The sequence below is a fragment of the Schistocerca serialis genome, chromosome 1 (genome assembly GCF_023864345.2).
Source record: "Schistocerca serialis cubense isolate TAMUIC-IGC-003099 chromosome 1, iqSchSeri2.2, whole genome shotgun sequence".
Classification (NCBI taxonomy): domain Eukaryota; kingdom Metazoa; phylum Arthropoda; class Insecta; order Orthoptera; family Acrididae; genus Schistocerca; species Schistocerca serialis.
Genome location: NC_064638.1, coordinates 1281261237 through 1281286318, shown reverse-complemented (window position 1 = coordinate 1281286318; position 25082 = coordinate 1281261237). Strand labels below are relative to the sequence as shown.

At 42.4% G+C, this 25082-nt stretch overlaps 1 pseudogene; it reads right to left on the bottom strand.

Annotated features, from left to right (window-relative positions):
• Positions 1–1178: 1178 nt before the first annotated feature.
• Positions 1179–1296, bottom strand: LOC126429471 (5S ribosomal RNA; annotated as a pseudogene).
• Between the last annotated feature and the right edge of the window lie 23786 nt (positions 1297–25082).

The following is a 25082-nucleotide window of genomic DNA, read 5'->3' as shown; positions in this document are numbered from 1 at the left end:
CGATCTTACACATCTGGGATGTGACTGAACGTGGCGTCAGAGCTCATCGTCCCCTTCGCCAGAATATGTGGGAATTAGGTGACTTGTGCGTGCAGATGTGGTGTCAACTACCTCCAGCGATCTTCCGAGGCCTCGTTGCTTCCATGCCACGACGCGTCGCCGCTATTAAAGTGGACAAACTGACTATTAGGTAGGAGGTCATAATATCCTGGATGATCAGTGTGGAAATACGACGCTAAAGTACACAGAAACTACACAACTCGATGGAAATTTACTTGATCTGTGCAAGGGTTGGTGCTGTGTTGGATGAAAAAAGTTGTAGGATTCACTTAAACTAGTGAGAGGGAACTAAACCACAAGACGCCAATGCAGGCGACGAAGGGGAAGCAGCATGGGTGAGGCTGTCTGTCTGTGGCCATGGCGCGAGGTGGTCGCACTCGGCGCGCCAACGAAACGGTGTGTTCAAGTTATACTTGCATGGCTAAATGTATAGCCCGAAGTGCCTGTAGCTACATCTTAGGACCATCCTTTTACGACTGTGGAGGCGCCAACGTCTAAGGAGTTTCCGACCCCTACAAACCAACGTCACTACTCTGCAGTTCACATCCAAGCGCTTGACAGAGGGTTCACAGAAGAATAGGACCGTTGTAAACTTAGGAGGAGGAACAAGGGCCAAAACCTGGACGAAACGATCTTGTGGCACTTCTGGCTGGGAGACGCCGTCTTGTGTTGTTCGCGCGTCTGGCGACGCGCGTTGATAAAGATGAGATGAACTCATTATGACAACAGAAATACCCAGACCCAGAGCCAAGGAAGCCAGCGATCTAGAGACGAAGAGCCGACGTGTCAAATCCTACCTGCTATGACGTAAGGGACAGGCCACGTATTTTGTCGAAAGAAGTTTCGTATCCTGGCTTTGGGGCATACGTCGGAAAAGCGGTCCTCACTGTCATCCTACGCGTCAACGTGGAATAAGAAGCACTCCGTCGTCAGGCCACGAGTGGCCTACAGGGACCATCCGACCGCCGTGTCATCCTCCGTGCAGGATAGGGATAGGAGGTTCGTGGGGTCAGCACACCGCTCTCCCGGTAGTAAGATGGTATTCACGACAGAAGCCCCTAGTATGCGGTCGAGTAGCTCCTCAATTGGCATCACGAGGCTGAGTGCACCCCGAAAAATGGCAACAGCGCATGGCGGCCTGGATGGTCAACCATCCAAGTGCCTACCACGCCCGACAGCGCTTAACTTCGGTGATCTCACGGGAACCGGTGTAGCCACTGCGGCAAGGCCGTTGCCCGTTGAATAGGAAGGAACTGTTTATATTGTTTTTACCGGTTTCCGCTGTTCTTGCGAAATTAACAGCTTCTCTCAAAATGACCATAGCCGAAATCCGTTTCCACATATTGCCTCAACACTACTTCAGGAATAATTATGATAATTTCTCTTTTCTCTCTGAATTTTCATTAAAGTGTTAAACTGAACTGAAACCTAAAAGAACTCAAAACAAAATTGATATGAAAAAATGAGGACACCAGTGGACTGTTCATTATTAGTCAGAGTGCACGATTTTTGATTGGTACTGTCTAGTTCTTTGTCTGAAGGCTAGGGCATCTGCATACGCACACTACTCATCACAATGTGACTATTACTTTACTTAAATTCAAGTACCTTAAGTCGTGGTGGGCCGTTTTTATCAGTTTCTTGCGATTAATTATGTGATCAGTTTTTTAATTAGAAAAGATTCTGTATCTTCATTAAATGCTGAACCACAGTAGTTGTTCCGGATTGTTTTTGGGGTTCGGTACCTCAGCCGGTAAAAACGGAACCCTTATAAAATCACTTTGTCGTCCAATGCAATTTTGTCATATGATGACATGGTTGGAGACCGTGACTGTTATTTGAAGACAAATGTTGATGGTGTTGAGACAGCAACCAGCCACAAATTTACTTTCAGTTCCTTTATTAAAACGGTACCGTTTCCGGTTTCATCTTCGGACGGTTTACACGCTTTCCTTATTTTACAGATTAATTGTCCTAAAATATAAATAGTACATAATTATAAGCACGCCACACGCAGATGGTTGCGTTACAGGTTTTCGTTGCATGTGACTTACGTGAGATGTCGGTTTGGAGTGTTTGTTTTCATAACATTCGTCCAACAGATGTGAATACATTCCCACTGCGTTCTTATTGTTGCACACGTAAATTTTTCACACTGAACTCTAGATTTGTCACAGAGTTAGCTAATACCCCTTTCCTGAAAAATTTCCAAAAATTATTTTCCAGCCTCCAAAGCAAATAATGCAGATCAAGTAGCAAATTTATATGTTACTATAATTCTCATGATGCTAAACGTAATTAAATAATGTACTATTTTACCTACAGAGTACTAAAAAAAGGAACAATTTTATAATTAATGTAACAGTATCAAGTCAAAAAATCAATGTCTCTGTACTAGGGTAAAATCCACTTCAGTTGAGAAAGTGAATATATGATCCTTTCCAAACATAGGACATCTTCAAATGTTACGATATATCATAGCATCTTTGATACTCTTCTGTTTGTAAGCTCTTTGTATGTATCTAAACATGTGGTGCGTGGTAGAAATCCTCTCTTTGACAAATCTAAAGAGTTCAGTGAGAAAAATTTACGTGTGCAACAATAAGAATGCAGTGGGAATGTATTCACATCTGTTGGACGAATGTTATGAAAACAAACACTCCAAACCGACATCTCACGTAAGTCACATGCAACGAAAACCTGTAACGCAACCATCTGCGTGTGGCGTGCTTATAATTATGTATTATTTATATTTTACGACAGTTAATCTGTAAAAAACACACCACATGTTATAAGGACAGCGCGTAAACTGTCTGAAGATGAATCACAACGATTCTAAACCGGAAACGGTACCCTTTGAATAAAGGAACTGAAAGTAAATTTGTGGCTGGTTGGTGTCCCAACACCATCAACTTTGTTGTCCGTCTGTCTGTCTGTTCGACTGTTAAGAAACCTTCTCAGGAAAGGATAGAAGTACCAAGTTGCAATTCATGTCAGATTCTAAGGTCAACGGTCCCTGCCCGGTGTAAAACATTAATCTTCTAAGTCAATGCAGTCGAAAGATATGGGTATTTATGTCACATATTTTAATACTCGCAAACTCACTCATCAAAACCTATAGATGATCTCGTACATACACAATTAAGTTTGTACTGAATCCTCAGAGTAAGACTCCTTTGCGCACTTGTCCGTCCGGTCTTTAAAACACAGTTTCTGTTGCTGAGAAGCGTGTTCTCATTTGATTTTTCAACTTATCGTGAGTTATATTTGAAAAGTAACGGTACGAAATGCAACAACGAGAAATCTTTCAACAGCAGTAAATGATCGATAGTTGCGGTGCGAAGGTTTGAGGCTTACAGGTTTGGATCTGGATGGAAAATAAGTAATTACTTATACGAATAATTGATATTATATTTACATTTCGTATATAAATGCAATGTCGAAACTTAAATGGACTGCAGATCTCTAAAGAACCTATTCAGAAAATGTGAGGTACTGTCTCTGTGGCATATTTATTCAGTTCCGTACATTTGTTCCCCAGAGAATTCCTTTAAATAACAGAGGGTAAATACCAGATGAAACGGGGCACTTGCAGTCATTCTTGCCACCCTCTATCTGTAAATGGAACGGGAACAAACCGTAGTACAATATATCGTACAATAAAAGTGCTCTCTGCAGCGCACTTTTTACTGATTCGCAGAGTAAGGTGCAAAAGGGTTCTCAGTGAAGGCAGAAGCTTTCTCAATGAAGGTTGCCGGCGTGGACGAGAAATGCCTTGTGATGCTTCCGCACGGCCTACCAGCCATGTGCCTGATGTGAACTCCAGTGCAGCACATTACGCCCTCTCTCTCTCTCTCTCTCTATCACACACACACACACGAACCACCTCGTCCACTGTCCGGTCACAGTCCGGCCGCAGACCCTGCACTGCATACAGAATCAGCCGCGGCCACCGGATGTATGTGACCCCGTGTCATTGGTCACCGCCGACCTGACCACCAGTTCCAGTACGTTCGCTCTCTCCAGGAGCAGGTGCCTCCAGGTCCCATGACTTGCAGAGGGACAATACTCCACCACAGCCTCACCCATCACTCTCACAGACACGACAATTCTTCAAACGGTTTGTCGCGCACATTTTTTCACCTTTTTTGCGTGCTGGAGACAGTAGCCCACGCACAGGTCAAGCAGTTCCCGCAAATTACGGGACGGTCGTTTACTGGCACGCGGCTGGGGCCCGATATTTTTTTCAATGGTCATAGATCAGACAGGAATGTGAGTTCACCGTAATGCCCTTCAAACCACGATTCTCACCTTGCAACACGGACAGTTGTCCTTCTGGAAGATGTCATCGCCGTAGGGGGAGTCTTAAAGCATGGGGCGACGCAGGTGGCTCGCAATAATGTTCATGTACTTCACTGCTGTCATGATGCGTTCGATTATCACCGCAGATCCCATGAAAGCACAACTCAGTTTACTCCACAGCATAATTCCGCTCTCACCGGTCTGCATCTGTGACGCGGTGCATGTTTGTCGCAGCCATTCGCCTGGAAAACGGCGTGTATGGACCCGACCGTCCACCTGGTGTAACAAGAGAAACGGGCGACACTTTGCTATCGATCCACTGTGAAAACTCAGCAATGCTGCGCCCACTGCAGTCATAATGGACGATGTCGTTCGGTCACGTTCAACAATGGCCTTTGAACGGTGTGCTCCAAAACAGTTGTGCCATTCTACTCTGCCGTCAGATCTGCCACAGAGCGCTGCCTACTCCGTATTACACAGTGGGGGATCCTCCGACGGCTACGTATTGTGATGACACGTGATCGTCCAATACGATACGGCCTACTGGTTTTCAGAGATTCTCGTATCCAGCCACAGCGCCACAATAATGTGCCCTTAGTCAAAACCCCTTATATCGGTGGATTTCCGCATTTATGGCCCGTGTCTTCGCCATAATGGCTGCCCATCCGTCTCTCTCCTGCTTACATTCTTTTCTTACTGCGTCACATGCCCGTAATACTACGAGGGGACATTCAGCCTCACTGTGGGCGGTGGTAGTAATGTTTTGGCTAATTAGCGCTTATCTTACTGGTTGTGTGCCTAGAAATCTCATCTCTTTCATTTTGTCTACACAGAGTTTTAGGTTATATTGAGACGCTATTGCTGTAGCTTGCAGACCCCAATCCGTAGGTCACCCTCAGTCTCTGCAATGAATGTCGGATCATCTGCACATGGGATTTCATTTAGTCTTGGATCACGATCTAACAACATTCCTTTTTTATACACCGATTCCATGTAGTATACCATAAGATGTCGTGGAAATGCAGCTCCCTTGTCTTACCGCTTTCTTTATGTTTATTGGCCTGATGATACTGTTTCCCTCATCTATAACAATTTCGATGTTCGGTACAACATTCATGAAATGAGATAGTAACCTCGTTCAGTCATTATGTTAGAAAATGGCTCTGAGCACTATGGGACTCAACTGCTGAGGTCATTAGTCCCCTAGAACTTAGAACTAGTTAAACCTAACTAACCTAAGGACATCACAAACAGCCATGCCCAAGGCAGAATTCGAACCTGCGACCGTAGCGGTCTTGCGGTTCCAGACTGCAGCGCCTTTAACTGCACGGCCACTTCGGCCGGCATTATGTTAGATACCACTTACCTGTCCACATTATCAAATGCTCTTATAAACTCTCTAAAAGCACGACGGTTTCCCTATTCAGTCCTCGTTTCCCCCTTAATATTACCGCTTGATATTTACACGATTACACGTGCTGGAGATATTTTTAACCTTGTAGTCGAATGCTGTTGGGTTTTTTTCTCTTTGTTAAGGACATTATCTTGCTTTTATCCATATTTAAACAGAGGTGCTACTCATTATACTCAGAAGAACTTTTGCCAGTGTTTCTGAATTCTTGATGTGATCGAACGACGATAATTTTCTGAGTAATGGCATCATCAGGGAACAATCTGATAGAGGTTAACATGAAAGTTTTCTGCTTGTGGTACCACGTCAGACCACGTCGTACTGTAAATAACTATCACTGATGAAACCAACGTTACACTGACCTGCTTCTGGGTTGACCAGTAGACCCAGCAGAAGGCCGCTGTAACCGCCGCCGAAACGTTGGTTTCATCACTGATAGTTATTTACAATACGGCGCGCTACCATATCCACAAAACTTTCACGTAAAGTGACTCTGCTTGCGGAAGTTATATCTGAGAACAATGCTCACCACATAGGATGAATCTACGTATGCCACTATTACGTGTTCTGTTATATTTCTTAGTAGCATGCGCATTGTTCCTCTGAACACGGGCCGTCCAGCGTAACGTATTATCCAAAAATGCTTGGAGACAATCATATAACTGTGAACATACTTCATATATTATTTTGTGTACTAGTAAGCAGGTTACTTTCACTTCGTCTGCTTCAAGGGCACCAAGTTCGACTGCTTCCGTTTTTCCGCGGCTTAATTGCGTACAGACCAACGTGTCCTGCAGATGCGGAGATACTTCGTAACTCGCCAATTTTAATAGATATCAGAATCCACCTGATTCGTTGGCATGTAAGCTTGCTTTCTCAATCGAAATCACAGACGACAACATTTGCTATATAATGGATAATCAATATTTTGTGACTGCGAGAGAGAAGTTACGGGCTCTGTGGCGCTTAGCGCTTTTCTCTGTATTTGGCGAGCAAGTAGTTAATGTAAGAGAATATCTCATCCTGGTGCTAATCATACGACGGAGTAGAAGTGTACTGCGTTTTGTACGAAGCCAGTTGAATATATTGTTGAAGGTCATCCAACGCGCGGATTTTCGACTTCTAAAAGTTGATGAACTGACAAAGTCGAAGTAAGTTAAATTCGATCACCAATTACTGCTGCATAAGAAGAGTATAGAAAAATACATCATTGTTTAATTTGAAAAGGTAACTACGATTTTATTTCAAGTCTGACAGTAAATATGAATCCCGATGTGTTGCACATCGGAACCGACTTTCGGAAGGATGGACTTTGGTACCAAATTCTCGACTCTGTGCACGATCAGAACTTTCCTGGGAGAATTTTTATTCAGCGCAACAGGTTTTTCCTGCTTTTTGAGATTTTCCTTGGGCACATAATACTACCAGATTCCAATCTAGTGTGCTGTCATTGCATAAACAACTTCCAAATATTCTATCACAAGAAACGTAATTCCTTTTGGAGTTACAGCCTACGACAAACTTAGCAGCGGAACATAGGGCAGCAGGAGACTAATATCTCGGAGCTTCAGAAAGCAATTACCAGAAGGAAGTGCCACTTAATAAGCGAACTGATAATTACACAGACATTACATAAATACTTCGGACATTTTTTCTGATATTGCAATAAAATTCCAGCTAACAGATAGCACCTACAGTCTGGCACCGCGCGACCGCTACGGTCGCAGGTTCGAATCCTGCCTCGGGCATGGATGTGTGTGATGTCCTCAGGTTAGTTAAGTTTAAGTAGTTCTAAGTTCTATGGGACTGATGACCTTAGAAGTTAAGTCCCATAGTGCTCAGAGCCATTTTTGAACAGATAGCACCAAACATATTAATTAGATGAAAATAATTTTATGGTGTATTTAAACTCTCAATCCGTCTTCTGTGCTCAGATCCCGTAATTCTTCACTTTCTCTGAGGATAGCAATGTCAACAGCGAATCTTGTCACTGGTATCCTCGCACCTTGAATTTTAATTCCATTTCTGAATCTTTCTCTTATTTTCGTTATTGCTTCTTTTATGTACAGATGAAACATCAGGTGCGAAGCTCTGTTAAATTCGGACTGTAACAATGGACCCCGTATGTCTTCCTTCACCGCGTTGAAAAGTCTGCCCTCTCGTACAGGCCTTCAATGTGCTGTGTGCTGTTTTCACCAATCCAATCCCCCCCCCCGTTCTCACTCACTCACTCTCTCTCTCTCTCTCTCTCTCTCTCTCTCTCTCTCCGTTTAACAGTGGTATTTCTCTTACAGTCTTAATGTAGACACATTTGCTTTTAATTTCACCGAAGTTTCTTTTGGTTTTTCTGTATGCTGAATCAGTCCTTTCAGCAACTATTTATCTTCCGATTCTTGCACGTTTTTCCTGAGATCATTTCGTGGTGCCTTCCCTGTACTTCCTATTTACTTTAGTCCTAAGTGACTTACACTACTGTATTCCTGCCCTTCCCCAAACATTCATCGAGCGGTTCTAGGCGCTTCAGTCTGGAACCAAGCGGCTGCTACGGTCGCAGGTTCGAATCCTGCCTCGGGCGTGGATGTGTGTGAGGTTAGTTAGGTTTACGTAGTTCTAAGTCTAGGGGACTGATGACCTCAGATGTAAGTCCCACAGTGCTTAGAGCCATTTGAACCCGAAAATATTTATGTACTTTCTTCTTTCGTCGATCAGTTTCAGTATTACTTTTGTTACACAAGATTTTTCACAGTTACCTCCCTTGTACCGATGCCTGTGTGTCCAGTTTCCGTGGGTGATCTTTTTAGTGATGCTCATTGACCTTCAACTGAAATACCTAATGTGCCATCCATTCACGCAGTACTTGTAGCCTCAGAGAACTTCAGTCGCATTTCACCATTCCTTTCAGTATTCTTCTTCTTTGTACATTGATACATTGATTGGTGATCTCTTAAACTTCATCCTACTCTTCATCATCACTAAATTGCGATCTGATCCTACATCTGTTCCGGATACGCCTTACAATCCAATACTAGATTTCGGAATTTCTGACCGTGATGTAATCCAGCTGGAATCTTCACGTGTCCCCAGGTCTTTTCTAAGTACGTGTATTTGGAATTTATAACAGAATTCAGTTTCTCTTTCTCCTCTCTCATTCCTACAACCAAGTCGCTCTCGTAACTTGTTTTACTGTCCCTCCCTTAACACGGCGTTCCCCTTGATTATTAGATTCTCGTCTTCTTTTAGTTACTGAAATTATCCCATCAGCGTCTTCATATATTGACTCCACCTCTTCGTCTTTTGCTTGTGTTTTGTGCCTCAACTGTTGCTATCGGGATTAGTTTACTGACTATTCTGATAAGAACAACCCTGTCGCTGAATTGTGCACGGTAACTCATTTCTTTTTGTACCTTCCTATTCATAATGAAACCTACTTCCTTTATACAATTTTTTGCTATCGCTTGTATGCTCCTATACTCGTCTGATCAGAAATCCTTATCCCCTTCCCATTTCATTTAAGCAACTACCACTGTATCTAGAGTGAGCCTTTGTAGTTCCCTTTTCAGGTTTTCTGACATCCCTATCCCGTTTAAATTTCTCATGCTGCACCCTCTGATTCGCAGAAAGTAACCCTTCCCTTGGCTATTAAGATGTTTGCCCCCCTCTTTGCAGTGTCCTCCCGGAGGTATCAATAGAGGACTAATCTGTAATCTTCCGCCAGTATAGGTCATCATCATGACAGTTTCTAAATTGCAGGTCACATGTCCTGTATCTACATTCTAAGAGTTTAATGAAGGAGTTCCCATTGCCTTCTGAATTTTCATACAGTTCATCAACACTGAGTGTTCCTCCGTTTGGGGAAATTTACCAGCCCAGGGGCACATGCTTGCCCTGAAACTTCTCCTTCCTCCGACAAGGCAATAGGGTATTTGATTGTTTTCTGGTAATTGTGTTAACTGATTAAATACATTTTATGCTCCTAACATGCTTTTCTTCCTCTTTAATTTCAATTCAAATAATTTGAAAGCCCGCTAAAACTGTCCATTCGACTCATGTGATGCCTGTGACGTCACTGGCTAGCTCGCTATTCCTACTGTCATAACGCTGATTCACAGTGATATCTCGTTTTTGAATTTACGTTTCGGAAAAAGGGTTGGAAATGGAGTGTAGAAGCGTGCTGTACAAATACATCTACAAACACTCCAGAAAAGTTGTTTCTGAGTGTTCAAAATGGTTCAAATGGCTCTGAGCACTATGGGACTTAACATCTATGGTCATCAGTCCCCTAGAACTTAGAACTACTTAAACCTAACTAACCTAAGGACAGCACACAACACCCAGCCATCACGAGGCAGAGAAAATCCCTGACCCCGCCGGGAATCGAACCCGGGAACCCGGGCGTGGGAAGCGAGAACGGTACCACACGACCACGAGATGCGGGCTGAGTGTTCCAGACAATGAGAAAACGCATAAAGTGCGATTGCACTGCACCGGCTAATTTACACTTCGTGGAGGCACAAGTTCACTAACTTAATTAAAAATATGTTGCACTGTAAAGTTAACATTAACTTACCTCCGAGATACGTTCTCCTACGGTTACAAAGAAGGATAGCGCCAGTCAAGGAAATTAAACTCCTAGTGAAAACTGTCGTTTTATCCAACCACTCCCCAACTGTTCAGTAGTTGACTTGTTAGAGCGGTAGACCGTCGAATTTTACGAGTTGATGTCCATAGATCGCTGGCTCGAATCTAACACGAAAGAACATTTTAACTTATTTGTAAAACGACTTGGCAGTCCGCACTAATGTGATAACCAAACCACAACCACAAAACTTCACCACATCGATCAGAAACAGAATATTATTGTGTTTTCCTTGCTATCTACATGCACTTACACGTTGCAGTCGCTGTTCACGCAATTTGCGTTCAAAAATATATTTTCTAGTTAGTTTGACACACTACTTACTTTATGCGAAACAATGTTTTTATCTTCGTACTGTCCAGCTAGGATCCTTATTGTTTAAACTTTTGCAGTTTTATCATCTTACATAAAGATGAAGTTAGTCTTCTTCAGATGACAGCGTCAGTTAACAATCAGAAACATCACAGCCTTTAAGTTTCTGTCACCTGCATGTTGTACTTGCTTTCTATCTCTCCCTGCAATCTCATCGTCCCACACCTATTGTACAGTGGGCGTGTGGTGATATCTTCATTACTAGCTACTTTCCAAGAAAGTGAATTGTTTGTTCGTAAAGTAAATGCGTATATGATCCCTTGCGCACTTTTCAGACGAAGACTAATATGGAGCTGTATATAATACATCCCACAATTGAAAGAAATGCTACAATCAGTTCTTGCTAACACTATTTTCATATTTCGCGCAAAACTTTTCAAAACACACTATCTTTCCAGGGTTCGAACATGTGACCTCTTTCTCTGCAGTCGGATGCGTTACCCGTTGGGCTATCCAACGAGTGATAATACGAAGTTCTCTGCTTAGTGTCTTCTACAGAGGAAACCAGCTTTAAGTTTTGCCAAGAATAATTTTATTGTGCCTTGGGTCGTAGTTCATGGTCGATAGTCGACAATCTAGTTACAAGTTCTGAGCGAGTTTAACGATGTTGCAGAATGTCTGTTGTTTCACATATCGCCGCTCTAAGCGGGTGAAGCATAAATACTTCAACTTTCGCAAGGCTTCCACAATCAAGTGTTCACAAAATTCCTTTCCATTGTTACTTAAAGTTGTAATTGCCTTTTCCATCACTAAGTAACTAAACTGTTTGCAAAAAAAGTAGATTAAAACCTCGTAACTTCGGCTAACGCTCCTATAACACAAGTAATAGCTTCGTCTTACTCCCAGCCTGTGACGTCACCAGAGCATCAGCCAGTAACAGAACGTTTTCGATCACGTCACCAGATCTTGGTATTTAATGATTTTAAAGCTTTAATTACACAAAAATTACAGATATTTTGTGAGAATATTGACCGTAAATGCTATTTAAACGTTACAATAAATCAGAATAACAATCCGGACCATGCTTTTAATACAGGAAAATAGCCTGTTGGCACAACCGCGGTGACTCCTTACATCGGAAGCCTACTCCTACAGCACGCGCAAGTACGTATGATTTACACAATCACTGTTGCCCAAAATATTAAGTATGATAGTTCAGTGCCTCAGTGGTCTCGTTACTCTTTTGTTTATGCTATATTTCATTGTCTTGACAATTGTTTATTTTTTCACTCGGCTACTACAGACCAGTCACGTCTAGATAAACAAGTTTTTTAAATGAAACTTCCTGGCAGATTAAAACTGTGTGCCGGACCGAGACTCGAACTCGGGACCTTTGCCTTTCGCGGGCAAGTGCTCTATCGACTGAGCTACCCAAGCACGACTCACGCCCCGTCCTCACAGCTTTACTTCTGCCAGCACCCCGTCTCCTACCTTCCAAACTTTACAGAAGCTCCCCTGCGAACCTTGCAGAACTAGCACCCCTGAAAGAAAGGACATTGTGGAGACATGGCTTAGCTACAGCCTGGGGGATGTTTCCAGAATGAGATTTTCACTCTGCAGCGGTAGAGCACTTGCCCGCGAAAGGCAAAGGTCCCGAGTTCGAGTCTCGGTCCGGCACACAGTTTTAATCTGCCAGGAAGTTTCATATCAGCGCACACTCCGCTGCAGAGATTGTTTAATTACTAAATATTTAAGTTAACTTAGTATAAAGTTAACTTTATATTAATATTGACTTAATATGCCCTAGTTTTTTGTGTTATGTTGTTCAAACTAAAGTATAAATTTTCTCCTCGACAACACGATAGTGTAACATCCAAAGACAATGAGGTACCACGTTACTGTCGATGGAAGCGTCGCAAAATCTGTGGCCGGCAGGCCTTTCACCTGGATTTCCACGTCGGAACCCATCAGAATCACACTGCCTTCCCTTGCTATTGCAGTACGCAGAGAGCGTTTTACGCCATTTCAAATAATTACCTGTTCCGAATGGTATGATGGATCCTTAGCACATGAGATCAGAAGAGTAAGTTCTTGCTCGACGGCCACTAGGATCGTACAAAGCTCTATGTCACACACCGGGAACCCGAATCGTAAAGATGCATTGACGGAGAACACCAGAGCAATCGGAGTGTCTGCTTGCTGAGACACTTCGTAAGTAGGCTGTTTGGGTTCTTATATTGGTAACGCCACCGCCACGTAGCGCTCTGTATGAAAATCACTGGCTGTGCTGCGTGCAGTCTGTGGCTGGTTTGCATTGTTGTTGGCTATTGTTCTGTTGGGCAGTTGGCTGTTAACAGCGCGTAGCGTTGCGCAGTTGGAGGTGAGCCGCCAGCAGTGGTGGATGTGGGGAGAGAGATGGCGGAATTTTGAGAGCGGATGATCTGGACGTGTGTCCATCAGAGACAGTACATTTGTAAGACTGGATGTCATGAACTGCTATATATATTATGACTTTTGAACACTATTAAGGTAAATAAATTGTTTGTTCTCTATCAAAATCTTTCATTTGCTAACTATGCCTATCAATAGTTAGTGCCTTCAGTAGTTAAAATCTTTTATTTAGCTGGCAGTAGTGGCGCTCGCTGTATTGCAGTAGTTAGAGTAACGAAGATTTTTGTGAGGTAAGTGATTTGTGAAAGGTATAGGTTAATGTTAGTCAGGGCCATTCTTTTGTAGGGATTATTGAAAGTCAGATTGCGTTGCGCTATAAATATTGTGTGTCAGTTTAAGCACAGTCATGCATAATTTTTCAAAGGGGACGTTTCAACTTTACTGTAAACAGCTGAAAGATTCTGTGATAGCACTGTACCGCTACCGCCCCGATCTGGATACCGTCTCAAGTATACTTGCGGTGTACCCAACGAATGTGACGAAAAGTGTGTAAGAAGATCTTATATGTACGCCCGGCAAGAGTGTTAATAGAGCACTTATCGGGTGGAGCGGACACAAGAAAGAATCATGATAATATGCGGGACCAGAATCTATAATTTCGTAAAATATTTCTCTGAGCTCTGATTATTTAACAGCGTGCGACTCACCGCCTTTTTAACATAGGATTGGGTGAGACGGTTTTAGAATTTGTTAAAACTGATGTCTACGTGGAGCGTTCATACTGACAAAAAAAGAACGTAAACATAATCCCCGGGATTGTATTTCGTGTTATCACATTAAAATATTGTTACAGGATATCTTTACTGTAGTGAAATTTAATTAAAAGAAACCTTTTAATGAATTGAAGTATTCCCCTTTTTTCTAAACGTAATAATCTTTGTCTTGCCGAGAAGCGGCCAATATCTGAACTTAACTGAATGTTGTTAGTTTTTATCTTAATACGATATAAATTAATATAGTCACTTTCTTTTGCTTAATAATTATGATACGAGTCTTTTGAAGCGTTCGTTGAAGACGGAACGCAATGTAATTATAATGAAATTATTCCTACGCCAGATGTCTGCCAAGAATGGTCGATTGTTCGGCCGTTCTTGTTAATTATCCAGCGTACTGAAAACATTACAAATACTATTTTTACTTCTGTATGAAGGTCACTAAGCACACGAAAGAAAAAATGCACGATCAGCATAAATTACCATATATTATTTAAAATTTACAACTTACAGTCCGAAATGGCTGCTGTAGCTTGCATTAGCTTCGACCCTAGAACAGAGTGTGGGTAATAGCTAGTGCTCGGATGTATATGCACTGAAAAGTATGAATATATGCATGCATCTATGCATTAAAAATCTGATAAATATGAATATATGCATGCATCTATGCATTAAAAATCTGATAAATATGCTCTAAAAACTTCAAAATATGCATAATAAGTAAAATTCATTATTTCAACTTTCTCACATCTTTTAATCCTCCTAAAGTAATTTGATTATAAATTATTCTTAAAACATTAATTAATAAAGTTAATAGTTATTACTGTCTGTTTGTCTCTTTCTCTTAGTCTATTTTAGCATCAGTTACTTTTATTGCAATAAACAATTAAATATTTTTCACAGTTTTCTGTTAGAAATTATTTCCTTCTGTCACTTAAAATGGTTTTATACGAAGAGAAAGATCTCTCTACATCACACGAAATCACAGGACAGTACCGAAAAGAGGCTATGTCACTTATGAAACAACCATTCAGCTGTTTTTCAGATTCTCCTTGTAACAGCTTATTCACATCCCGAAGAAACATTGAACCTGGATTACTTGCTTCAGTTTACTCGATTCTGTTGCGAAGACACTTTCCTATTTCTCCTGGTATGTCTCCGACGACAGCTGTCTCGTAGACCTCGAGGGCAGAAAATAGAGGCATTGCTTTTTCTTCCATACATGTGATTGTGGCTGGGATATTACTGAAATAGATCCTAATAAACACTAATCTACTCTGGAGACTCTCCTCATTCCAAGCAGTAATTGCAGTTGGGATACTTGCTGCTTCGTTTCTGTCCATCACATCCAGCACCCTTTTCACGTCTTCTAAATGCTCACTGTAACACAGAGCTGCTTCTATCCATGTTCCCCACCTCGTGATGATGGGGTGTGGGCGTAAACGAATACCTGGCATCATTTCAGTAAATAATTTTACTCTTGATGGCGCCTTCACAAACACTTTTTTCATAGAGGAAATTAAGGCATTTACTTCTAGAAAATACGCTCGAATTTCTTCAGCCAGTCGGTGAAGACCATGTACTAAACAAGTTATGTGAACCGCCTTGGGATAAAATACCTGCAAAGCTTTAGCAGCCTTAGTCATTTATGCTACTGCATCTGTAACTATCACCAGGAGTTTTTCCTCGTTTTCTTTAGCGGGCCACAAAACGCGTAATGGATCACGAACAACCCTAGGAATAGTAGAATGATTTGTTTTTTCCAGTTCTCTGGAGAGAATGAGATGAGGTTTTCCTGGTTCAGATTCCCCCATTTTTCCGACGACAACGTTGGCAATATATCTCCCACATGAGTCAGTCGTTTCATCTACAGATAACCACACGTTTGCATCCCCAATATCATCTCTGATCTCTTGTATTACCTGAAAAGAATTATGTTATTGAAAATTTGTAAAGAACAGCCATGGTAAAATGGGTCTCACCTTTTTTTTTGGGGGGGGGGGGGGAAGCACAAGTGTAAAATGAGGGAGGGGGAGGATAAGTGTAACAAAAGATATTAAAAATATTTCTTGATCGTAAACTCGTTGACACTACTGACCACACGAAATTTTATGTTTCGATTTTAAAATATTTTGTGTAATAGATTTAAAATTCTTAAAAAAACTGAAAATTTTTAATGTAACTGAAATGGAGAGTGGGGGATATGGGGGTAGTTGACATGCAAACTAATTTCATTACCTCCTCGTAAACTTTGCCAAGACAGTTTTTCTTATTGTTGATTCATCATGAACTTTTCGTTTGGTATATTTTTCGAGGAACCCTCGAAATTCTACATTATTTAATTTATTGAAAGGGATGTTGGCTGAAACTAAAGCTTTGCAGAGATCTTTCAAAAATTATCATTGCCATCATTTCCATTTCTGCTTGCAGAAAATGCTGCCGGTAAGGTTGTCTGGGTGTTGGAGATATTTTTATTAGCAGTATTTCTGTGAGCAGCTGTTTGTAAATGTTGTGTTATCTGGAATTTTTTATCACAGGGCGCCGTATAACAATGGTATAAAAATAAAGTGAGTTTATTTTCATTAAATAATAAACTAACTCGAAAATGACATTGATTTTTAACTTTGAGAAAGCAAAAATAGAACTTACGTGTATCTCACACACTTGGCACAATACTACATTTTCATCTGTTGCTAGAGTAGGATTTCCATCAATCCACTGTCGAAGTAAATAAGCTTTACTGTTCTTCTCCTTTGTCATTGTGGTAATATGGTCTCCACCTGCGCACACTTCAGAAATCACGAAGAACAGCACACTAGTTACTGATTTATAGGTAGCTGACAATGGAACTTTTTCATTCTTGGAAACGTGATTGTTGCCGCCGCCGGCTTCGTTTGTTACTCAACACAAACCGTACTGCCCGCATCTCGTGGTCGTGCGGTAGCGTTCTCGCTTCCCACGCCCGGGTTCCCGGGTTCGATTCCCGGCGGGGTCAGGGATTTTCTCTGCCTCGTGATGGCTGGGTGTTGTGTGCTGTCCTTAGGTTAGTTAGGTTTAAGTAGTTCTAAGTTCTAGGGGACTTATGACCACAGCAGTTGAGTCCCATAGTGCTCAGAGCCATTTGAACAAACCGTACTGACTTTTATGACGCGGCGGCCGACCGAATTTTAAAGGTTTGCCGCATGATTGTTGATCGCTATTTAGTTTTTGTTAAGGTGTAGTAATAACACTGGTCTTTTTAGTTCCTTGTGCCAGCGAGTAAAATTGCCACAAAGATCCTATACAGTTATCTTATAGTCTGTTTGTACCATTATTATTTCATTTCATTATAAATTACCGTTATGGCAGCTAATTGCACACGCATTTTCAGAGTCTTTTTAGAATTTTCATTTTACTTTGTTTTCTGTCTGACTTGTTGTCGCACGATTTAATATTTTGTACCGTGTATCGGTACAGCACGTTAAGCGAAACCAAAAATTGTATGTAGATACTCTGGTTGGAACGATGAAACGTTAAATCAATAATCCAAGGAAATACGAATCTACTCAAGATTTGTTGGTGCACTTTTGCAACGCAATGCGTCAGCAGTTGTGCGTGCAATGGATTCGACAAGTCCTTGGCATGTTCCCGAAGCTATGTGAGAGCGGAGATGGTACCCGATAGCAAACTAAATATGTACCATAGTGTTCAGATCAGGCGAATATGGTGGCCGAGACGACTACGTGAGTTTACTATATGCTGCAAAAATTAGTAGAACATTTCTGGTCTTGTGACATGTACTTACATCCTGCTGGAAGATGCCATTGGCGACGAGAAAGATATTAAGAATGGAGGAGTGCAGTTGGTCCTCAATAAAGTCCACAACTGTAATATACCTGATTTACTAGCAAAAGTATAAGCGAAGCCTTGGTGAACGTCGCCCAGAACATAACACTTCCACCCTCGGCCTGTATACGTGTCGCAGTGCACGTTTCGAGCAGTCTTTCGAATTCACAACCATCGATCTGTTGTAAAAAGAAACGTGATTCATCGTAAAAGGCGACTCGATCTAATCTCAGGACCCTGTGTCAACCACAATCGTAACTGAGGATTTCGTTGGGTCAATATAGCAACAGGGAAACATCGTCTGTTACAGAACCCCATGATCACTAATAAACGCTTATCAATGTTATTGGGAGCGTGCCTGTACCAGCATTACGTACTGTCGACAAATTTTCCAAAGAATGCCGCCAATCCTGCTTCACAGAGCGGGCAAATCTCCAGTCTTCACGTTCTGTGGTGAGACACCTCGTCGCCTGCTCGTGGCATTACCACTAGCTTCGCCGTTTCTGAGATACTCGTTCCCAGGTGGGGCCGTAACATTCTGCCATATGTCAGTGTCGTCGTATGTCAGTGGATTTCGGCATTTGAGGCTCGTATCGACGCTAAAATGATTCCCCAGTCGTCTCTGCTCTGTGTAAAAACTCTGTACAACACAATTAAAGGACCACTTATTCGAAACCGCATTAACTGTCTCCTGATGCCAGGTATCAGTTCGAAGTTGGGCTCAAAGATTTCTACAACCTTCCTCCGTAACGGCGGAAAAGCACGCCGCGTTGAATCGTCAACCTCGTGCTCGACCACGCTTCAAACAGCAAAACGTTAACACATGCCAGTTCTCAGGTCACGTGACGTATAAGGCGGGTTAATGGTGTCACATTGAAATCAAATTTCATCAAAATTCTGTCCAACGTCACCAGGACGAGTCACACGATGGAAGGTCGTCAAACCTTCTCTTACCAGCATTTGAAGGGCTTATTTCAATAGTGGGACAAGTCCGTTTTTGTTCATTCTGAGGAACAGGGTCCTAAAGTTAAATGAGCGCTGAAAAATCTGCAGTTCAGATACCAGAAATATTCAAGTATATATACTTACTTCAGTAGTGGTACAAGTCCATTTTTGTTCATTCTAAGATACAGAGTCCTACAGTTAAATGAGCGGTGAAAAATCTGTAGTTGAGTTACTAGAAATATTCAAGTATATATACCGTGTAAAAATCTCAACTGGAGATTTTTCAGCGCGAGGACTCTGTATCTCAGAATGAACAAAAATGGACTTGTACCACTATTGAAATAAGCCCTTCATTTCTTTCTGTCTTTTGACACCTCTGCGAGTGAGGTTAGAACCGCCACGCACAGAGTTGAAATCACGAGGTTTTCTTGTGAGTGGTTCAGGAAAAATTTCAGACAAACCACCGCTCACTGTCGACACGGAAACATCTCAGGGGGGTGGCACAAAAGGCGTCAATGAAACTAGCCCTTTCCTTGGGGCGTTGATTCCCACACATTTCCCGGTCCAAAACGATGGTTCTCGGTAAGATGCGCAGCAGGACGCCGTTCTTGACAACTTTTAATGCTGAAGTCAGATAATTCAGCCTCCCTCTAAGGACATTCTGGAGTTGTATCTGCAACGGATCCGTGATCCCACGAACATAGATGCTGGTATCCGACAACCTGGTCGATAGCAGACAGGAATCGATTGTCGAGCGCTGCAGGAGGCAGTGAGATGAGCGTCGAGTGAGCTGTAGTACTGGAGAGACGGGCAAGAATGGTGGTCGAGTGAGTAGTAAACGGTAAATTTCTCGGTGCATGACATTTTGAGCGCGTCCCCCTGATTGTCGTGGGGTTGACCCTCATCGATACCGATTGGCGAGTGGTATAAAACCAAAAGTGACAAGTGCCGAATTACGTGTTTCGCGTCAACCGCGTCGGCCGGCCACAACTATGGATTGCGGTGAGGATTGTTGTGAATGTTAACCATCATCATTACGTGTGACGAAGTAATTAAAATCAGCAACCAATAAAAAGATATAACCGTAATTAAACGTGTAAGGCGAAGGTAGCAACTGCCTCAGAATTTGTGTTAGTAGAAAATACATATCAATTTGTACATCGCAACCTTTATGGTCTCTAGTAATAGATAAACTTTCAATCATTAACTATTTCGTCTCAGAACAGCCGCACTCGGTTGAAATACCCCCGAAGCCACAGCAGAAAAACCGATAACTTTACATCCATTAAGCACACGGTGATACAATCATAATAATTAACTGTTTGGCGGCTTCGGTAATTCACACAAAACCCAATAAAGGACATGAACGTGACCGCTCCCCTTTAGAGTGCACCACGACTGCAATTTCTGTTCTCGTGTACAGGTTGGAACCACTAGAGACAGTTTAAAACCATTTGACGAAATTTGATTGTGATCCGAAGCAGCCTCACAATGTCCTTAGAGTTAGGCTGAAGCGTCCGGGGGTGTCAGCAGCTTCAAACGTTTTCGAGAACGTCGTCCGGTTCCTGATCTCAGTGAGAACGTTTCCGAGCGCGAAATGTGCGCCAACAGAGGGGTGGTTTCATTGGCGCCCCTTATGCCACCTCCTGAGGCGTTCCTCTGTCGATCCTGAGCGTCGGTGTGTCTCAAATCTTTCCCTCGGCCACCTGTGTGAAAACCGAGTGATTTCAGCGCTGGGTGTCAGCGTTCTGGCCTCGATGGCAGAAGTGTGAAAAGAAGGGGCGAAATGTGGATAACAGGGGGTGTGACTAACGACCTCCCCACCGTGTGACACGTCCACTGTGCTTCCGGGCAGATTTGTGGTGAAATCTGGTGCCAATGTGACGTCATTAACCCAGATTATACGTCACACGACCTTCTGAGCGCTGGCCTTTTTTTCGCATGCGTCGATGTCTTGCTTTGGAAGCGCCGTTGAGACCGAGGGCGATGCCACAGGACATCTCGCTTTTGCACCATCAGAAAGGTATATTTTAGGCAGCTTTGGGCCAAATTTCAAACTTACACGTTATAGTGGCAGTTAACTACAGTGTTTCGAAAACGCTGCCCTGCAACTGTGTTACGTAGTGTACTTTTCTTTACCACATCTGATGTCCGCATTCAGTCTCACGAATGGCAATGGTCATAATGTTTTGGCTTATGGTGTACATTAAAGCCACAGCTACTGTGGGCCTTCATCAGAAAGCTGACAAAGTTGGAAGTGTAAGAGGAGTCACGTACAGAGATTCGATATCACTAAAATCATTGCTAGTAAACGTGAACAACGAATGGAAGAATGTAATATTGCAACTGGTGCCTTCAGTTTTCCTTTATTGCGCTGAAACATGGACGATAACTGAATGGGTCCGCAAAAGAATGGAGGCTTTTGAGGCGTGGACATATAGGAGACTGCTCAGAATATCACGGATAAAAAAATGGATCCACAAATCAATCCTTCAAGAACTTAGGGTGGGGAAGTATTTGTCCAGTATTTGTATCCAGCGAATACTGCAATTCTTTGGTCACACAGTTCGACGACAGGAGGATAATTTCGAAAAGATGATCATCCAATGCAAAGTCGACAGCAAAAGATTGCAGGGATCACCACCGAGGCGATGGGTATCACACATAAAGGAGAAGACACAAACATGGGGCCAGCTACTCTGAGATGCAGAAGACCGGAAAAAAGGGAACCAGACTGTTACGAGGATGGTGTGATGCTCCACCGTCTTTCAGCTATGAAAGACGGAGTGTTGCTGAGTAGTGTAGTTTTGAAGCTGTGCAAGTGTGCTTACAAAACATTGCAGGACTAAAATATGTATAAGGATCATATTGAACAGAACAACTGCAAATTAACCATGAAATCTAACAATCATTGAGTGAGTCAGACCGGATGTTTATAGACTGCATGGCTGGTAAAAAGAAATAAAGAGAAGAGGAAAAATATCCCGGACAGCCTTTGTAATACTAGATACGGTTGTCAAAACAAGACACGTTTGGAAGGGAAAGTTGACTACATGTGTGTATAACCAATTTTGACTGAAGGACCTTTAATGCACGTAGGGAATTACTAGGGGAGACAGAAAATACTGATCAGGGAACATATCAGAGTAGAAAGCGTAAATACTACCGTAACGAAAATGAAATGGAGGTGCATGCACGCTTGAATGAGTGATTTAACAGTGATATTCTTTCCGGATTCCAGGACATACGGAAATATCCGTACTACAACCTTTTATTGACGATGAGTGGATGACATTAGAAAACATGCAATAGTGACATGCATGCAAGCAACTGAAGAGCCTACATCGCTAATATGTTGCCACTTTGAATTATAATAAAAAATTGCCTAGCATACACAGATCACAAACGCACCAACTGACTTTCCTCTTTGAAGCGGATGATTAGAAGGTTTTGTGTACCGTCACTTGCGTCCATTTATTCAAGTATTCATTTATTTCAATATTCTCTGTGACCAATTGTTGCCTTTTCTTATACATGGTGGTCCATTGATAGTGACCGGGCCAAATATTTCAAACGCAAAAACTAGAAAGATCGAAACTCGCCTAACTTGAAGGGGGAAACCAGATGGCGCTATGGTTGGCCCTCTAGATGGCGCTGCTATAGGTCAAACGGATATCAACTGCGTTTTTTCAAATAGGAACTCCCATTTTTTGTTACATATTCGTGTAGTACGTAAGGGAATATGAATGTTTTATTTGGACCACTTTTTCGCTTTGTGATGGATTGCACAGTAATAGTCACAAACGTATAAGTATGTGGTATCACGTAACATTCCGCCAGTGCGAACGGTATTTCCTTCGTGATACATTACCCGCGTTAAAATCGACCGTTTACCAATTGCGGAAAAGGTCGATATCGTGTTGATGTATGGCTATTGTGATCAAAATGCCCAACGGGCATGTGCTATGTATGCTGCTCGGTATCCTGGACGACATCATACAAGTGTCCAGACCGTTCGCCGGATAGTTACGCTATTTAAGGAAACAGGAAGTGTTCAGCCACATGTGAAACGTCAACCACGACCTGCAACAAATGATGATGCCCAAGTAGGTGTTTTAGCTGTCGCGGCTAATCCGCACATCAGTAGCAAACAAACTGCGTGAGAATCGGGGATCTCAAAAATGTCGGTGTTGAGAATGCTACATCAACATCGATTGCACCCGTACCATATTTCTATGCACCAGGAATTGCATGACGACGACTCTGAACGTCGTGTACAGTTCTGCCACTGGACACACGAGAAATTACGGGACGATGACACATTTTTTCCACGCGTTCTATTTAGCGACGAAGCGTCATTCACCAACAGCGGTAACGTAAACCGGCATAATATGCACTACTAGACAACGGAAAATCCACGATGGCTGCGACAAGTGGAACATCAGCGACCTTGGTGGGTTAATGTATGTTGCGGCATTATGGGAGGAAGGATAATTGGCCCCCATTTTATCGATGGCAACCTAAATAGTGCAATGTATGCTGATTTGCTACGTAATATTCTACCGATGTTACTACAAGATGTTTCATTGCATGACAGAATGGCGATGTACTTCCAACATGATGGATGTCCAGCACATAGCTCGCGTGCTGTTAAAGCGGTATTGAATAGCATATTTCATGACAGGTGGATTGGTCATCGAAACGCCATACCATGGCCCGCACGTTCACCGGATCTGACGTCCCCGGATTTCTTTCTGTGGGGAAAATTGAAGGATATTTGCTATCGTGATCCACCGACAACGTCTGACAACATACGTCAGCGCATTGTCAATGCATGTGCGAACATTACGGAAGGCGAACTACTCGCTGTTGAGAGGAATATCGTTACACATATTGCCAAATGCACTGAGGTTGACGGACATCATTTGTAGCATTTATTGCATTAATGTGGTATTTACAGGTAATCACGTTGTAACAGCATGCGTTCTCAGAAATGATAAGTTCACAAAGGTACATGTATCACATTGGAACAACCGAAATAAAATGTTCAAACGTACCTACGTTCTGTATTTTAATTTAGAAAACCTACCTGTTAACATCTGCTGTCTAAAATTGTGAGCCATATGTTTGTGCTAATAACAGCGCCATCTGTCACAAAGCTAAAAAAGTGGTCCAACTAAAACATTCATATTAATGTACGTACTACACGAATATGTAATAAAAAAGGGGGGTTCCTGTTTTATAAAAACGCAGTTGATATCCGTTTGACGTACGGCAGCGCCATCTAGCGGGCCAACCATAGCGCCATCTGGTTTCCCCCTTGAAGCTAGACAAGTTTCGTTCTTTGTAGTTTTTTCGTTTGACGCTTATTTCGTGAGATATTTTGCCCGATTACGATCAATGGATCACCCCGTATACAGGATGAGCCAGAGAACATTAACATTTGAAAATGCATTAATTCATGCAATAATGTAGGCAGAGAGGTAAAAACCGACTCACACGCTTGAAATGACATGGGCTTTTAGTGATACCAAAAAAGACTGGACAAACTGGTCAACAGATGGCGCTGGACAGCAGTGACGCCGTGTGAGAATCGTATATAAAATGAGCTGTATTGAGAGATGGAGTCGGCTGCACCAGCAATAGCGGCATGTTGTTTTTTTTTACTTTAACATGAAAGGCACTTTTAGTGGAGCTCTGCTATCAGAATGGAAAATTCGCTATAGTTTTACGATCCTCTCACCATACGAAAGATACTCTAACGTGTAAAGCGTCCTGTGACAAGTGTCGTTGTGAAGAAAATAATCACGAAGTTCGAAGCCAAGGGTTGTTTAGACCAGGGCTTCCCAACCTTTTCAGCTGGCGGACCCCTTCTTCAGGCGAAATTCCATGGCGGATCCCTAGTCAGTCAAGAGCACAGTAACTTTAAATTTCAGAGCGAAACCAATGGGAACTGAAAGCTTCTTAATGCAAGTGCCATGTTGCCAATGACAACCCCCCCCCCCCCCCCCCCCACGAAGTATCAATAGTCTTTGGTTTAGAGATGAATGAAAACAACTTGAAATTAACGATCCAATCTGAATCCCCACTGTATCCAGACACTTGCTAGTGGATTTACTCCCTTTGTTCAACACACATTACTTGGTAATTGAAATTTCACACGATGGAGCCGTCTTCCTCCACGGGCAATCAACGTCGCGTCCAAACTGTTCGCTATTGACAAGCTGCCGATTATGTTCTGTTCACTTCCACTGTTTGGCTACTGTTGTGTAACGAGCATGCATATTTTGTAACAGTCGTGTGTGTGTGTGTGTGTGTGGTTTTTTGTGAAATCCGAAGAAAAATGTTCAAATTTATGTAAAGTCTTCCTTTGGTCGTCCTCCCTCCTCATTCGTTTCAACTGGAAACTTCCCTCGTTGTGAAGGCG